General features: G+C 43.5%; 1 pseudogene; it reads left to right on the top strand.

Annotated features, from left to right (window-relative positions):
• The first annotated feature begins 70 nt into the window (after positions 1-70).
• On the top strand, positions 71-14,276 carry LOC100802684 (aminopeptidase M1-like; annotated as a pseudogene).
• The last annotated feature ends 791 nt before the right edge of the window (positions 14,277-15,067 follow it).

Here is a 15,067-nt window from a genome sequence, read left to right on the forward strand (position 1 = left end):
TCTTCTCTCCTTCTCATTCATTGCTTCATATTTATAGGCTTACATTGCTATTGGTACTTAACAAACTAATATGGCAGTTACACAGTTTGAACCAACTGATGCCAGACGATGCTTTCCTTGTTGGGATGAACCTGCTTGCAAGGATACTTTCAAGATCACATTGGATTTGCCTTCAGAGCTCGTTGCTCTTTCCAACATGCCAATTGTTGAAGAAATAATAGACGGAGATTTGAAAATAGTCTCGTATCAAGAATCACCAATTATGTCTACATATTTGGTTGCAGTTGTTGTTGGTTTATTTGATTATGTGGAAGATCATACCTCAGATGGGGTCAAAGTCCGGGTGTATTGTCAAGTTGGTAAGGCAAACTAGGGGAAATTTGCACTTGATGTAGTTGTGAAAACTTTGGAACTATACAAGGGTTACTTTGCCACTCCCTACTCGCTGCCAAAATTGGATATGATTGCAATCCCTGATTTCGCTGCTGGAGCCATAGAGAACTATGGTTTAGTTACATATCGAGAGACTGCTTTGCTATATGGTGACCAGCATTCTGCTGCTGCAAATAAACAGAGGGTTGCAACTGTAGTAGCTCATGAGCTAGCACACCACTGGTTTGGCAACCTTGTTGCAATGGAGTGGTGGACACATTTGTGGCTGAATGAGGGGTTTGCAACATGGGTGAGCTATTTAGCCACTGATAGTTGTTTTCTTGAGTGGAAAATATGGTCTAAATTTCTTCATGAATCTACTGAGGGTCTTAGTCTGGATGGACTTGCGGAGTCCCACCCAATTGAGGTAGAGATCAATCATGCTTGTGAGATTGATGAAATATTTGATGCAATAAGTTATAGAAAAGGTGCATATGTAATTAGGATGCTGCAAAGCTATCTTGGTGTTGAATGCTTTCAGAGGTCGCTGGCTTCCTATATAAAAAGACATGCTTGCTCAAATGCTAAGACTGAGGATCTATAGGCTGCACTCGAGGAAGGATTTGGTGAACCAGTGAACAAGTTAATGACCTCATGGACAAAGCAGAAGGGATATCCTGTTGTATATGTTAAAGTCAATGATAAAAAATTGGAATTTAATCAGTCGCAATTCTTGTCAAGCGGTGCTCAAGGAGAAGGCCATTGTAACATCCTGGAAATTCTACCCGGAATTTTCGAAAACGATGTATTTTGAATGATTATATATAAGTATTATTCAGTTTATATGCCTATATGTTCTTGGTAGAAGTAGGAATAGCGGGGGCAAGATATGCGGGTTAGGCTAATTAAGGGAGAGAAATCAATAACTGGGAGGTTATGGGTTAATTCCTAATTAATTAGTTAAAAATCATCGTTTTGCGTGCGACTTAAAATTTAACGAAACCAACCTCTAAACCACGCTCGGGGTTTTATTCTAAGCGTTTTGATATATATATTGAGTACTTTCAAAACTGGCCCCGACGGACGCAGAGAAACGCGAGAAACTGGAACCAGAGAAATGGCACGCAACCCGAGGCAGGATTTTAGCGTTTCTAAGGTCAGATTTTCTCACTTTTGTGACTGAGTATGGGTCACAGTCAAAAGAGAAAGTGGGCCCTTTTGCTCCAATCAAATGGAGACATGTGGCATTGCTTATATAAAATAATAGAAAAGAGAAAACCCTTTTATTAAAACCAAAAAGCAACCTCTCTCTCTTCACTCAGCCCAATTTCAGAACAGCTTCTCTCTCCTCTTCCTCACGTTGCTTTTCCTTCTCCTCCATTCTCCATTGAAGCTCCACACAAAGCTTCAACCTTTGGTGCTCATTTCTGCCCCAAATCGTGAAAGGAGAGCATTTTCGGGTCGTGAAGTGCGTGGCTACGAGTGGGACTTCGAAAATCCAGGTTTGGGTGGACTTCTTTCTCTCTTAAATTTCGTGGGTATGGGGTTTTGGGAGATATGATGGGTGGTTATGTTAGTTTTCTGCTGTGTGATGATTATTTGTGAAGAACTTGTTGAAAGCTTGTTGAAATTGCCATGTTTGGATGAGTTAAACATACCCATTCTGTTTTAGGGTTTTGTGATGATGTTTGTGATGTTGTATGCTGAAAACTGCTCATGGAAACTGTTAGAGATGAAATGTAGAGTTAACCTAGGGTTGGAAAGTGAGAATGTGATGTTATGAGTGGAAAAAGAGTGAGGCTTTGAGAGTTGGAAGGTTAAGTCTGAATTCTGTGGTAAATGGAGGTTAAAGTGAGTTAATCCTAGTTTGAAATGTCATTTAGGACTTATGAGAAACTTGGACTGTGCTAGAGAGAAAAATAAATGACCAAAGTGAACAAAGAGCCATTTCTAGGGCAAATTTGGGTGTTGAAGAGTCAAATTTTGATTCGGTGAGATTTTAGGTGTAAATCCAGTTTGAACAAGTCTAAATGGATGTTATGGACTGGTGTGAGGTGAGAGTTTGCTTCAAATTTACCTCATTCTAAATTTCACCTTTCAAACCTAGAAAAGCCATTGAATGAGGGGTGTTGGACACCTAGATTCTGTGTTGCTGTGCTTTAAAGCTTGAATTTGGTTTAGGCATGATTGATACATGATTTGGGACTTGTAGGAATTGATTTGGGCAAGATTGGATGAGAGGAAGTGTATTTTCGAAATCTGCACTTATGCAGAATTTTGCTGTGAAATTGTGCAGCAGAATTTTGCACAAGTGCAGAAAAATGCTTGTGTGTGGTTGGCTGTGGAAAGTCTAGTGCAGAATCAGTTCTGGATGTTTGCAGTAGATCCCAACGGTCAAAATGTAGGCTTATGCACTATAGACTTCCAGTAAAATTTTGGAGTCGATCCAACGGTTAACGAATTGGATCGAAGGAATTGTTACTGTGGTCTTTAAGTGAGAAAAGCTGTGATTTTGGTTGATGTGTTGAGCAGAGTTCTCTGCCTTTGCTCTGTTTTGCTTGGCTGTGATAGCTTGTGCTGTTTGAATGTTGTTTTGCTTGGATGTTGTGGAAGCTTGGGAGGATTGATGGGGACCCAGTGTTGAGAGGAACAAGGATATGGGCTACGTGGGAGTACGTGAGCTCAGTTGGAGGTGGGCAACAGGGGATGGTGGGTTTATGCGCGCATTGTGGATGTGGAAAACTTGTTGTGCACCATCGCTCGACCGCCACCTAGTACCACATGTGATGGGTACCCCATAATCCTACAAGCTTGAGATGAGGAAGTGTTGAAGGGTGAAACTTCCTGCTTTTATTGTTGACCACAGAGTGGTACCTGGAGATATGTCGCGGGGGTCAGGAGACCTTGGGGACGTCAGGTGGGGTGCTATTGCCCAAAACCAAGCTTGACCAATCCCGACCCAACCCGGGCATAGTCGGTCAGTGAGAACCTGTGATGCAGGCGAGCTCCTGGCAGTCAACAGATAAAAGGAAACAAGACCACAAAGCAAGGAGGCTTGTGGTGGCTGGCCAGCTGTGAATTTTGTGTAATATGTGGATTGTGGCCTCTGGTAATCGATTACCAAGGGTGGGTAATCGATTACAAGGCTTAAAATTGAGACGGAGGCTAAGATGGTCTCTGGTAATCGATTACCAAGGGGTGTAATCGATTACCAGGCTTGAAAACGAAGTCAGGAAACTTAGGGAGTCTCTGGTAATCGATTACCAGCCTGTGTAATCGATTACACAGAGGAATGGGTCACTGGTAATCGATTACCAGGCATGTGTAATCGATTACACAGTGTATTATTGCATATTTCATGTCCTGAGGCTGTGTAATTCAAGTTTAGCCTCTGGTAATCGATTACCAAGGTTGTGTAATCGATTACCAGAGATGAAAAGCCTTAAGATACCCTTTTAACGTCATGTAGTGGTTATGAGATGCATTGTGTGCAGCGCAGTTAGATTCTTGTGAAAGAGTCTACCCCTTTCTCTTCTTTCTTGTAGATCGTGATGGCGGCGCAGCTAATCCGTGATCGAGTAGAGATGGAGTGCCTAGAGGGAGCTTGGGAGACCCTCGAAGGCAACACGAGGTGCCGATTTCGGGGCACCATTCGATTCACGGCTACTTCTTTGGTGCATCCAGATGAACCTGCACGGACGCTTCAGCGCACTGTGGAGTGGATACTACCCACGCCTACACCATATCGTCTAGTGGAGCCCGTTCAAGTGATCGAGGTAACGTCATCCGAGGAAGACCCTGAGGAGGACCTGGAGGAGCTACCTCCTGAGCCTGCTGTGGATGCCCTTGACTTTCTAGAGGGTGATGAGGATCCACTTCTTGAGGTGGATTCTCCCGAGGAAGTCATGTCGGCATCTGAGGCAGACTCTACGGAGGATAGTGGCCCGAGGGAGATGGCGATCAGCGGAGGCTCTTCATCCTAGTGGACAGCTTTTTAGATTAGTTTTGTATACTTTTGAGGGTGGGTGTATCTAGGACTGACTGTTAGGTTTACTCTTTTGTTTTTGTATGGGTAGACCTGATGTATAGGAATTTGATGATTGTATACATGTGGCTGAAGCCACCACTATGGACACCTTTGCTCTGGATGACACTATATATTTTGTAAAACTCCCATATTTTGGACAGCTTTAAATGATGATTGCATTTATGATCGATCTTGTTATTTGAAAAGAAAGCATTAGCAACTTTATTTGTAAAAGAATTTACCGACTGTACTTTATCCTTTTATTTTCACGTGACGACCTAAAGTAATGGCTGGTATATTCTTCTTTTGAAACAGCAAAATAATTTAGAAATTATGAGCGGTAAGAAAGAAATGACTCCGAGTAGAGTTGTGAACTGGCCATTCAGGACTTTATAGTGAGGATTTTCCTTCTAAACCTAGTTATGGTGAAAAGAGAAAGAAATGAAAAAGAAAACGAAGAAAAAAAAAATTATCATGGTTTTTGTTATTTAAATTATTACTATTAAACCAGTCATTAATTTAGGGACGCCACAATTGGTGGTATCAGAGCAAAAGTTGGATTCTAGTGAACCTGTTTATGGTCTTGCTGTGTGAATGCTGTGTATCTCTGAAACTTGAGAGCAGGTTTCGGGGAGTGACGTTAAGTCACACATTGTGTGTATTTCTGCCTTTTGTCTTGAGCATGGATGTGTGACTGATTCGTAGGATTGTTGTGTGTATAAGTATGTATAAAGAGAAGGATGTTGTTATAACTGTCATAGCCTGTGTGGTACACTCTCTCATTAGGATTTCTTGGGTGCTAATAGTTTCCCTACAGGATAGGTATGGCAGGACGTGGTAGGGATCAGAACCGTGACGTCCTTGACCGCATCACCGCTGTGCTGGAAACTCTAGTGCAGGAACGTGATGTGGAGCCGGCGGAGTATCGGGGACTCATGGCTTTCCGTAAGAACCACCCGCCAAAGTTCAGTGGAGACTATGATCCGGAAGGTGCTAGGTTGTGGTTAGCTGAGACGGAAAAGATTTTGAGGCGATGGGTTGCCTTGAGGAGCATAAGGTTCTTTATGCGACATTTATGCTCCAAGGGAGGCTGAAAATTGGTGGAAGTTCGTGAACCTTCGTTTGTTGCACCTGGAGGCGTGATTCCTTGGAATGCCTTCAAGGACAAGTTCCTGGAGAATTACTTCCACGAGATCTCAGGAAGCGGAAGGCGAGGGAATTTCTGGATTTGAAGCAGGAAACATGTCTGTTGGGGAGTACACGGCTAAGTTTAATGAGCTTCTGCAGTATTGGCCTCAATACCAAGATGCTCGGAATGAGGAAGATTTATGTGCTCAGTTTGAGAATGGGCTTCGGTTGGAGATCCAACAGGCGGTTAGTTATATGCAGATCACGGATTTTAATCAGTTGGTGACAAAGTGCAGGATTTTTGAGACAAGATGAAGGAGAGGCAAGCTAGAGGGTTGGAGGACCTCAGAGAAACCATCCTTTTAGGGGAATGTAACAAGAGGATGAAGCCGTATGCTAGCAACAAGGGAAGCAACCTATGGCTACCTCCAACATGAGCCAGTCAAGGGGGACTGGGGTACATGCTTTCAGTGTGGAGGACCGCATCTTAAGAGAAATTGCCCACAGCTCCAGCAGACACAGGAGAACCGTTGTTATGTTTGTGGCAAGGTGGGCCATTATGCTCGAGAATGTAGGGTACCGGGAGACCGACGTGACTGCCAATTCCAACACCGTCAATCGTGGACCCACTAATTCCACAAGGAGCGGTAATGTTAGCAACAACAACATAGTGGTGGAAGACCAAAAGTACCCTCTCGGGTATTTGCTATGAGTGGTTCAGAAGCGGCTGCCTCCGACGATTTGATACGGGGTAAGTGTTTGATTGCTGATAAACTACTAGATGTACTTTATGATTCAGGTGCCACGCATTCTTTCATATCTCATGCATGTGTGGAGAGGTTGGGTTATGTGCGACGGAGTTCCATATGATATGGTGGTGTCTACTCCGACGAGCGAGCCTGTAACCACCTCTCGGGTGTGTTTGAAGTGTCCTATAATTGTTGAGGGTCGATCTTTTATGGCGGACTTGATTTGCCTACCTTTAGCTCATCTAGATGTGATCTTGGGGATGGATTGGTTATCTACTAACCATATCTTTCTAGACTGTAAGGAGAAGATGCTAGTGTTTGGTGGAGATGTAGTTCCAATGAACCATTGAAAGGGATGCGGCCAACGAAGGAACGGGGATGTTCGAACTTACATGGTGTTGTTCTCTATGTATGTGGAAGAGGACGCTGAAGTTAGTTGTATACCGGTGGTGTCAGAATTTCCAGAAGTTTTTCCCGGATGATATTTGTGAATTGCCACCTGAGAGAGAAGTGGAATTCATTATTGACTTGGTGCCTGGGGCGAATCCAGTGTCGATTGCGCCTTATAGAATGTCTCCGGTAGAACTAGCAGAGGTGAAGGCACAAGTGCAGGATCTTTTGAGCAAACAATTTGTTCGTCCAAGTGCATCACCATGGGGAGCACCGGTCTTATTGGTTAAAAAGAAGGATGGAAGTATGAGGATGTGTGTAGACTACCGGCAGTTAAACAAGGTCACTATCAAGAACAAATATCCGCTACCAAGGATAGATGATTTGATTGACCAATTGAGGGGAGCAACGGTATTTTCGAAGATAGATTTGCGATCGGGGTATCATCAAATCCGAGTTAAGAAGGAAGATATCCCGAAGACTGCGTTTCGGACTCGGTATGGGCACTACGAGTATTTAGTCATGCCATTTGGAGTGACTAATGCTCCGGCTATTTTCATGGACTATATGAACCGTATATTCCATGATTACTTGGACCAATTTGTGGTTGTGTTTATTGATGATATCCTAGTGTATTCAAGGAATAAGGAGGAGCATGAGAAACACTTGAGGATTGTGTTGCATATCCTGAGGAATAGGAAGTTGTTCGCCAAATTGTCAAAATGTGACTTTTGGTTGGAGAAAGTGCAGTTCTTGGGGCACGTGATTTCTAAGGATGGGGTTGCGGTGGATCCAAACAAGGTGGAGTCGGTTATGGAGTGGCAACAGCCGACAACTCCAACGGAGGTTCGAAGTTTCTTGGGGTTAGCTGGTTATTATAGAAAATTCATTGAAGGATTTTCTAAATTGGCATTGCCCCTAACTAAGTTGACTCGTAAGAATGAGAAGTTTGTCTGGAATGAGAAGTGTGATCAAAGTTTCCAAGAGTTGAAGAGGCGGTTGACGACAGCTCCAGTGTTAATTTTGCCCGACCCTAAGAGAACATTTGAAGTGTATTGCGATGCAAGCGGGCAAGGCTTGGGATGTGTGTTGATGCAAGAGGGAAGAGTAGTGGCTTATGCTTCGCGTCAATTACGTCCTCATGAAGTTAACTATCCGACTCATGACTTGGAACTAGCAGCGGTGGTCTTTGCCTTAAAGATTTGGAGGCATTATTTGTACGGTACTCGTTTTGAAGTTTTCAGTGATCACAAGAGTCTCAAATACTTGTTCGATCAGAAGGAACTCAATATGAGACAACGAAGATGGATGGAGTTCCTCAAGGATTATGATTTTGGACTTTCCTACCATCCAGGAAAGGCTAATGTAGTAGCCGATGCGCTAAGCCGGAAATCTTTACATGTTGCGACTATGATGAGTTTGGAGCAGAGATTGATAGAGGAGTTCCGAGATCTGAATCTAGCAATCGAGGTGCGACCCAAGAGCTTATTTGTGGGAACGTTGCAGATTACCAATGAATTTGTAGACCACATACGCGAGGCTCAAGGGGATGATCCGTTTTTGCAAGGCAAGGTGTTAGATGTAATGGGGGATAGGGGTGTGGAGTTTGAGAAGGATACAACCGGGTTAATTAGATTCAAGGGGAGGATATGTGTGCCATCTCTAGATGATTTGAAAGTTCAGATTTTGGAGGAAGCACATAAAAGTCGTCTTAGTTTCCATCCAGGAATGACTAAGATGTACCAAGATTTGAAGAGAAGTTTTTGGTGGCATGGCATGAAGAAAGATGTAGCCGAATATGTAGCAAGATGTTTGACATGTCAAAAGGCTAAGGTTGAGCACCAACGACCATCGGGAGAATTGAAGCCATTGGAGATTCCGGAATGGAAATGGGAGAGCATATCTATGGATTTTGTATCTAGTTTACCCAAGACTAGTCGTGGGCATGATGCCGTGTGGGTCATAGTAGATCGACTCACCAAATCTGCTCATTTTATTCCGGTGAATATGAAGTATAGAATGGAAAAGCTAGTGGAGTTGTACATCAAGGAAGTAGTAAGGTTGCATGGAATTCCTTCTAGTATTGTATCCGACAGGGATCCAAGGTTCACTTCGCGATTTTGGACGAGTCTACATGAGGCCTTGGGGACAAAGCTGAAGCTTAGTTCAGCTTATCATCCTCAAACAGATGGTCAGACTGAACGAACCATTCAGACTCTAGAGGATCTACTTCGGGCGTGTATTATAGAGCAACAAGGTAGCTGGATGGATTGTTTACCATTGATTGAGTTTACTTACAACAATAGCTATCAAGCCAGTATTGGTATGGCTCCTTTTGAAGCTTTATATGGACGAAAGTGCAAAACTCCTATTTGTTGGTATGATGATGGAGAAGCAGTACTTCTTGGACCTGAAATGCTACAACAGATTAATGAACAAGTGAGGTTGATTCGAGAGAAGATAAAAGCATCTCAGGATAGGCAGAAGAGCTACTATGATAGAAGGAGGAAGCCACTAGATTTTCAGGAAGGAGAACATGTGTTTTTGAAGGTTTCTCCCTTAACCGGAGTCGGAAGGGCTCTTAAAGCTAGGAAGTTGACACCCAAGTATCTAGGTCCATATCAGATTTTGAAGAAGATTGGGCCTGTAGCTTATCATATCGCCTTACCTCCGAGTTTATCGAATTTGCATCCTGTGTTTCATGTCTCTCAGCTGAGACGATACAACCCGAATCCATCACATATTCTTGCAGTGGACGAGGTACAGGTGAAGGATAACCTCACCTATAAAGCACAACCTCAGAAGATCACTGACCGAAGAATGAAGTCGTTGAGAGGAAAGGAGATCGCATTGGTGAAGGTGCAATGGGGAACCGATGAGGGTGATTCTACATGGGAGTTGGAAGTTAGGATGAGAGAATTGTACCCAAGTTTGTTCATAGAGTAGTTAATTTCGGGGACGAAATTCCTAAAAGGGTGGGAGTATTGTAACATCCTGGAAATTCTACCCGGAATTTTCGAAAACGATGTATTTTGAATGATTATATATAAGTATTATTCAGTTTATATGCCTATATGTTCTTGGTAGAAGTAGGAATAGCGGGGGGCAAGATATGCGGGTTAGGCTAATTAAGGGAGAGAAATCAATAACTGGGAGGTTATGGGTTAATTCCTAATTAATTAGTTAAAAATCATCGTTTTGCGTGCGACTTAAAATTTAACGAAACCAACCTCTAAACCACGCTCGGGGTTTTATTCTAAGCGTTTTGATATATATATTGAGTACTTTCAAAAACTGGCCCCGACGGACGCAGAGAAACGCGAGAAACTGGAACCAGAGAAATGGCACGCAACCCGAGGCAGGATTTTAGCGTTTCTAAGGTCAGATTTTCCTCACTTTTGTGACTGAGTATGGGTCACAGTCAAAAAGAGAAAGTGGGCCCTTTTGCTCCAATCAAATGGAGACATGTGGCATTGCTTATATAAAATAATAGAAAAAGAGAAAACCCTTTTATTAAAACCCAAAAAGCAACCCTCTCTCTCTTCACTCAGCCCAATTTCAGAACAGCTCTCTCTCTCCCTCTTCCTCACGTTGCTTTTTCCTTCTCCTCCATTCTCCATTGAAGCTCCACACAAAGCTTCAACCTTTGGTGCTCATTTCTGCCCCAAATCGTGAAAGGAGAGCATTTTCGGGGTCGTGAAGTGCGTGGCTACGAGTGGGACTTCGAAAATCCAGGTTTGGGTGGACTTCTTTCTCTCTTAAATTTCGTGGGTATGGGGTTTTGGGAGATATGATGGGTGGTTATGTTAGTTTTCTGCTGTGTGATGATTATTTGTGAAGGAACTTGTTGAAAGCTTGTTGAAATTGCCATGTTTGGATGAGTTAAACATACCCATTCTGTTTTAGGGTTTTGTGATGATGTTTGTGATGTTGTATGCTGAAAAACTGCTCATGGAAAACTGTTAGAGATGAAATGTAGAGTTAACCTAGGGTTGGAAAGTGAGAATGTGATGTTATGAGTGGAAAAAGAGTGAGGCTTTGAGAGTTGGAAGGTTAAGTCTGAATTCTGTGGTAAATGGAGGTTAAAGTGAGTTAATCCTAGTTTGAAATGTCATTTAGGACTTATGAGAAAACTTGGACTGTGCTAGAGAGAAAAATAAATGACCAAAGTGAACAAAGAGCCATTTCTAGGGCAAATTTGGGTGTTGAAGAGTCAAATTTTGATTCGGTGAGATTTTAGGTGTAAATCCAGTTTGAACAAGTCTAAATGGATGTTATGGACTGGTGTGAGGTGAGAGTTTGCTTCAAATTTACCTCATTCTAAATTTCACCTTTCAAACCTAGAAAAGCCATTGAATGGAGGGGTGTTGGACACCTAGATTCTGTGTTGCTGTGCTTTAAAGCTTGAATTTGGTTTAGGCATGATTGATACATGATTTGGGACTTGTAGGAATTGATTTGGGCAAGATTGGATGAGAGGAAGTGTAATTTTCGAAATCTGCACTTATGCAGAATTTTTGCTGTGAAATTGTGCAGCAGAATTTTGCACAAGTGCAGAGAAAATGCTTGTGTGTGGTTGGCTGTGGAAAGTCTAGTGCAGAATCAGTTCTGGATGTTTGCCAGTAGATCCCAACGGTCAAAATGTAGGCTTATGCACTATAGACTTCCAGTAAAATTTTGGAGTCGATCCAACGGTTAACGAATTGGATCGAAGGAATTGTTACTGTGGTCTTTAAGTGAGAAAAGCTGTGATTTTGGTTGATGTGTTGAGCAGAGTTCTCTGCCTTTGCTCTGTTTTGCTTGGCTGTGATAGCTTGTGCTGTTTGAATGTTGTTTTGCTTGGATGTTGTGGAAGCTTGGGAGGATTGATGGGGACCCAGTGTTGAGAGGAACAAGGATATGGGCTACGTGGGAGTACGTGAGCTCAGTTGGAGGTGGGCAACAGGGGATGGTGGGTTTATGCGCGCATTGTGGATGTGGAAAACTTGTTGTGCACCATCGCCCGACCGCCACCTAGTACCACATGTGATGGGTACCCCATAATCCTACAAGCTTGAGATGAGGAAGTGTTGAAGGGTGAAACTTCCTGCTTTTATTGTTGACCACAGAGTGGTACCTGGAGATATGTCGCGGGGGTCAGGAGACCTTGGGGACGTCAGGTGGGGTGCTATTGCCCAAAACCAAGCTTGACCAATCCCGACCCAACCCGGGCATAGTCGGTCAGTGAGAACCTGTGATGCAGGCGAGCTCCTGGCAGTCAACAGATAAAAGGAAAACAAGACCACAAAGCAAGGAGGCTTGTGGTGGCTGGCCAGCTGTGAATTTTGTGTAATATGTGGATTGTGGCCTCTGGTAATCGATTACCAAGGGTGGGTAATCGATTACAAGGCTTAAAATTGAGGACGGGAGGCTAAGATGGTCTCTGGTAATCGATTACCAAGGGGTGTAATCGATTACCAGGCTTGAAAACGAAGTCAGGAAACTTAGGGAGTCTCTGGTAATCGATTACCAGCCTGTGTAATCGATTACACAGAGGAATGGGTCACTGGTAATCGATTACCAGGCATGTGTAATCGATTACACAGTGTATTATTGCATATTTCATGTCCTGAGGCTGTGTAATTCAAGTTTAGCCTCTGGTAATCGATTACCAAGGTTGTGTAATCGATTACCAGAGATGAAAAGCCTTAAGATACTCCTTTTAACGTCATGTAGTGGTTATGAGATGCATTGTGTGCAGCGCAGTTAGATTCTTGTGAAAGAGTCTACCCCTTTCTCTTCTTTCTTGTAGATCGTGATGGCGGCGCAGCTAATCCGTGATCGAGTAGAGATGGAGTGCCTAGAGGGAGCTTGGGAGACCCTCGAAGGCAACACGAGGTGCCGATTTCGGGGCACCATTCGATTCACGGCTACTTCTTTGGTGCATCCAGATGAACCTGCACGGACGCTTCAGCGCACTGTGGAGTGGATACTACCCACGCCTACACCATATCGTCTAGTGGAGCCCGTTCAAGTGATCGAGGTAACGTCATCCGAGGAAGACCCTGAGGAGGACCTGGAGGAGCTACCTCCTGAGCCTGCTGTGGATGCCCTTGACTTTCTAGAGGGTGATGAGGATCCACTTCTTGAGGTGGATTCTCCCGAGGAAGTCATGTCGGCATCTGAGGCAGACTCTACGGAGGATAGTGGCCCGAGGGAGATGGCGATCAGCGGAGGCTCTTCATCCTAGTGGACAGCTTTTTAGATTAGTTTTGTATACTTTTTGAGGGTGGGTGTATCTAGGACTGACTGTTAGGTTTACTCTTTTGTTTTTGTATGGGTAGACCTGATGTATAGGAATTTGATGATTGTATACATGTGGCTGAAGCCACCACTATGGACACCTTTGCTCTGGATGACACTATATATTTTGTAAAACTCCCATATTTTGGACAGCTTTAAATGATGATTGCATTTATGATCGATCTTGTTATTTGGAAAGAAAGCATTAGCAACTTTATTTGTAAAAGAATTTACCGACTGTACTTTATCCTTTTATTTTCACGTGACGACCTAAAGTAATGGCTGGTATATTCTTCTTTTTGAAACAGCAAAATAATTTAGAAAATTATGAGCGGTAAGAAAGAAATGACTCCGAGTAGAGTTGTGAACTGGCCATTCAGGACTTTATAGTGAGGATTTTCCTTCTAAACCTAGTTATGGTGAAAAGAGAAAGAAATGAAAAAGAAAACGAAGAAAAAAAAATTATCATGGTTTTTGTTATTTAAATTATTACTATTAAACCAGTCATTAATTTAGGGACGCCACAGCCATTGGATTGTTCCAATAACATTATGCTTTGGCTCTTATGATGTCCGCAAGAGTTTCCTCTTGCAATCAAAATTTGAAACACATGATGTCAAAGATTTCCTTGGTTCCACACACAAAGGTGTAAATTGTTGGATTAAACTTAATGTGGATCAGGCTGGTTTCTACAGGGTGAAGTATGATGAGCTGCTTGCTGCTAGACTTTGATATGCAGTAGAGAAACAACTCTTATCTGCATCAGACCGATTTGGCATTTTGGATGATTCATTTGCACTTTGTATGGCTCGCCAGGAATCATTGACCTCCTTGATTAACTTGATGGGATCTTACAGGGAGGAAGTTAATTATACCGTGTTGTCTAACCTGATGACTACAAGTCTTAAAGTTCAACGTATTGCAGCTGATGCAATACCAGACTTTCTAGAATATTTCATGCAGTTCTTTATTAACCTTTTTCAGTACTCTGCTGAGAGGCTTGGTAGGGTGCACCATGGTTGTCCCCTAACAAAATAGTGGGCTGTTTAGAAAAAAAAAATAGGGGTACATGAGTAAAGTTGTTGTGTGTTGTGGGCTTGTTTGGGTCAAGTTGATGAAAGCTACAGCAATTGAAATCGCGCTGAGTGGCTACCCGTTTGTTAAAATGGTTTGGCTTCAATGTTGACAGTCGTAACACACGTGTCGATGAAGCTCAGCCTGTGCCAGCCATGGTGGAGGTAGAGGCGGTGGCTTCGGAGGTGGTGGTGGTGGATGTGGCGGCGGGCGTTGACGTTGATGACGAACAAAGCAAAGCTGAGTCTCAGTAGCAGAAAGAACCCAAATCCAACGCAGATGAATCTGGTGCGCCACGGCGGCATCCCCGAGCAAGATGATGTTGTCGTAGGGGATCTTGCGGTAACGGCAGTGGTTGGTGCGGAGCGGCAGAGGCAACGGCTAGTTGGGCTGGAACTGGCGGTTGATGTTGACACGGTGGTGTTGCCACACGCTGACGGGGAAGTAAGTGGTGCCGGAATCGATTTCGATAACAGGACCATCTCCTTTTCCAGCCATGGGAAGCGGAGTCGAGATGGGTGTGGGGCTGTGTTGCTTGGGTGCGAGGCATGGAATTGTTGTCGGCATAGGAAGGGGAGTCAACATTGGGGCATCTGTCGGTGGTGGTTGTAGTGAAAAAGGAAACGGGGAGCGTTGGTTGGATATCATGGTATCCAGTTTCAGGATAATGAAATCGAGTTTGAAGAGCATGGAGGCTTGGGTCGTTGCGAAACGAAGTTGAGATGGATGGAGATTGGAATCCATGGAAGCTTGGGCTGCAGCAAGTTTGGTCATGGCGGCCTCGAGGCGGTCCAGGCTAGCGGAAAAAGGTTCGGCATCCGCCATTGAAGAGCAGCAAAGAAGGGGCAGGTCGGACCAAATTGTTACGAACAAAAACTACTCTATGCTATGCTAACTACACTAAACAAGTATTTCATAATTCTTTTCTTCTCTCCTTCTCATTCATTGTTTCATATTTATAGGCTTTCATTGCTATTGGTACTTAACAAACTAACAATTTTGTTGTAACAGAATTGAGGGAGCACTATGGTTGTCCCCTAACAGA

Source organism: Glycine max, chromosome 16 (assembly GCF_000004515.6).
Source record: "Glycine max cultivar Williams 82 chromosome 16, Glycine_max_v4.0, whole genome shotgun sequence".
Lineage (NCBI taxonomy): Eukaryota > Viridiplantae > Streptophyta > Magnoliopsida > Fabales > Fabaceae > Glycine > Glycine max.